Genomic DNA, 3,807 nt, shown 5'->3' with positions numbered 1-3,807 from the left:
CAATACCATTTTCAAGCTTCGTATTTAATTAATAAACTAAATTACCTTATTTTAAAAAATCTATTTCGTCAGCTACAAAGTCTTTATTTGAAAGTTTGAAATAGAATGGTTCTTGAATAAAAATAATTCAATATGGTGTGAACAAGTGTCGTAAATTAATGCTTATTTTAGTGTCTAGATGTAGCAGCAAATGTAGCTTTTATATATATATACACACCATTCTGAAGCTTCAAGCTTCATTAAGAAGTAACATCTTCAAACATGAACACAAGAAATAATATTGATGAAAAGGTGATGGCTGCAACTTTAGAAGGTGATGTAAACCTTCTATATACACTAATTCAAGAGGATCCATATGTTCTAGAGTATATAGATTCAATACCATTTCTTGATACACCTCTACATATAGCTGCATCTATGGGACATATCCATTTTTCCACTGAAATCATGAGATTGAAACCTTCATTCGCTTGGAAGCTAAATCAACAAGGGTTCAGTCCAATCCACCTTGCCATGCAAAACAACCAAAAGAAGATGGTTCTTCGTTTTGTAGACATCAACAAAGAACTTGCTAGAATCAAAGGAAGGGAAGGCATAACTCCTCTTCATCTTGCTTGTAAAGATGGAGAAATTGACCTTTTAGCTAAATTTTTATCTGTTTGTCCAAATTCTATTGAAGATGTGAATATGAGAGGTGAAACTGCACTTCATATTGCTGTAAAAAATAAACAGTTTGAAGCTCTTCACGTCTTAGTTGGTTGGTTGAACAAAACTCATCAGAGAGGTTCTATGAAGCTTGAAAAATCATTATTGAATTCCAAGGATGAGATAGGAAACACTATCTTGCACATTTCAGCTCAAAACAATGACTCAAAGGTAACATTCTATTCATATTTTTACCTACCGTTTTAGCCGTGGATCGCAATAATATACTTCATTTGCAGACGCTTCGATTGTTAGTAAAAACAAAGATAAACTTGAAGGCGAAGAATTTCGAGAACTCAACAGCATTAGATATAGCAGCCAGTGGTGAGATCAAAGGTATACTACTAAGTGCTGGAGCAAAACCAAGCTCAAAAGTGAAGGATTCTCCCACACTTGCAGAGAAATTAAGATCAAAGGCGACATTAATGGAGAAAGTATTAATCTATATACTGCGGATTAGAAAGGATATATCGGAAGAACAACGCAATGCTTTCTTGATAGTTGCGACTCTTATTGCAACTGCTACATATCAATCAGCACTAAGTCCTCCTGGAGGAGTTTATCAAGGTGATGCTACTAGTAGTTCCCAAGGAAAAGTTGGTAAATCAGTTATTTCTGAAGGTGATTTCTTTACCTTGTCCATATTGAATACACTTTCACTTTTGTTATCAACCATGACAATATATCTTTTGACACCAAGTGGGTTAGTTGGTGGCTTATTGTTCACACCAATCTTTTGGTTTGCTTATTGTTATGTGTATAATTTGAAGTTGATATCTCCTACTTCTGCCACAAAAACTTACAATTTTGTTATGGTACAAGTATTCAATTTCTTGTACTCTTTTATGTATTGGTCATTTTTTATTGTGTACAAGAGATTTAAGTTTAGTGGAGAAAATAGTGTTGTATAATTGTTGTGATAGTATATTGGTGATGACACCAGGTTGTGAATGTGTGGAGGAGTAAACCTTATTTTACATTATCATATTCTCTATAGGTTAGACTGTGTCTTAACTTGTTATTTGTATCACATTATGTCATAATTTATTAATATAATAAGTGATATTAGTTTTTTTATTCTTCATTTGTTTATTTATTTTGATTCCGTACACACCAAGCAAAACCATTTCTTCTAAAATAAAAAGATATTCAAGTTTTGTAGTTAAATGTTTTATTATTATGCAATTTCCATATAACTTAATGCAAGCAAATACGACGACTCGAAACTTTTATATTCCAACTCTTCCATTAATTAATAAGTCAATAATACCACAGACTACCAAAATATTCATGAAGTGGTGCAATACATAATTGATAGCGCCATATGAAAGATGACCTTCAAAAGAGTTTCATTATAGGATAGGTTGTAAATTCAACTTTTCAATTGAAAGGTATGGCCTCACCTGGCCTAGATGAGTTACCTGCCCATTTTTATCATCATTGTTGAGATTTCATATCTAATGATTGTGAAGACAAACTTCCACTATTATCTTGTGTTTTGATGATGACAAAGAATCTAGATCAAATGCATTATTAAAGAAGAAAAAATTTAAATATTTCAAAAAAATCGTTTATGTCAAAGCTTGGTACTCAAGTAATCTCCGAAGACATTGGACAAAGTTGAATTGATTTTGAACAAAACGTATAAATTAAAATTATGTTTTGTATATTACTTTATAAGCTCATAACAAATTACATTTATCATTTCTAATCATCTATCCATGTTTTAAAAGTATTTGGAAAAAGATTATACAGTTACAAAGCTCATTTTCACATTTTCAAAGAGTTGTAACCTTACAAGCATGAAATTTTTATTTTATTTTTGAAATGTTACATTTGTAAATGATTACACCATTATGGTATCCGGTTACCACTTAACCAACAATAAAATTTTAAAACTCTTTTGGAATCCAACGTTTTCTAAACTTCATTCATGAATCATGACAATGCTTCATGATTTTCCGCTGCTTCCAAAATATGCGTTTCTGAATTTCAAATCTACCTCTTCCAATCAATTCAAATTTCAAATCTCTCTCATTTTCATCGAAGTGTTTTGAGTATAAAGTTCGTGAAACTTTCTGCATAAATTTTAAAGTATCATTGAAAGTTTCATATTCAGTTCTGAGCATTTAAAGTCTTATACATTGTGAATAATACATTTGGAAGGGAATATCAATTACTACATAATTGATTCAAGTTCGAAACTTCTTCATATATTATTCAAATTATATTTTTGATCACAAAGTGTTTAGTGATCATTATATTGTATTCAAGTGAAAGTGGTGTATTTTCTCTCGTGTGTAGTAAAATCAGAAGGCGGTGTGCATTTGTGATTGTTGTTAGAAAGTTAAGAGAATTTGGTGGATCAATTGTAACATTTCTAACATAGTGAAATCTCTCACGGGGTGTGAGGGGACTAGAAGCACCATGTTTGGAAATGGAAACTAGTATATGTTTTGGTGTTCTTTATTTTTCTGCTTTTATTTTCAGTACTTTAACATTCATAACATTTTCGAAAAAATAAGAACAATATTGTTATTAACGTATCGCAAATTTTGACCACCCTTTTACCTAACTTAGGATCTAGGTCACTAACATATCCAGAGCCCATATAAGTAATATGGTCAACCCCAATGACCTAAAAAGTCAAAGGGGAACCATTTTGAGTTTTTAAATCTCTGATCCCATCTTGATTAATTGTTGTTTTCGGATAGTCTAGAGTTTAGTTTAACATAAATTTTTGTTTAGGAGCAATTAGTTATTAACCATTAAAAGTTTTAATCAGTAAAAATTAATTTTTTATTAAGAGATTATAGTTTAAGGGTAATAGTAGAGTAATATTACTAAATTAATTAGATATTGATTCATTTATATTATTCATAAAATTAATTAGTTTTTTATTAATTTATAAGTAAATAAATAAAATAATGATTAACTTATGTTATTAATTATATTAATTAGATTTGATTAATTTATAATTAAATTAGATTATTAAATTTATTAGTTTATATTTTTTAGTTAATTATTATTTTAATTTGTCAAAGTGGTGATAATATTATTCTTTTACGGCTGGTCAAAGTATTGACCGAACCAAGTCCAAGT

The 3,807-nt window shown here is 29.9% G+C and overlaps 1 pseudogene; it reads left to right on the top strand.

Moving 5' to 3' along the window:
- Positions 1-261: 261 nt before the first annotated feature.
- On the top strand, positions 262-1,660 carry LOC127135387 (ankyrin repeat-containing protein BDA1-like; annotated as a pseudogene).
- The last annotated feature ends 2,147 nt before the right edge of the window (positions 1,661-3,807 follow it).

The sequence above is a fragment of the Lathyrus oleraceus genome, chromosome 4 (genome assembly GCF_024323335.1).
Source record: "Lathyrus oleraceus cultivar Zhongwan6 chromosome 4, CAAS_Psat_ZW6_1.0, whole genome shotgun sequence".
Taxonomy (NCBI): domain Eukaryota; kingdom Viridiplantae; phylum Streptophyta; class Magnoliopsida; order Fabales; family Fabaceae; genus Lathyrus; species Lathyrus oleraceus.
Note: the sequence above shows the minus strand (reverse complement) of the source record. Positions and strands in the feature narration are given on the sequence as shown.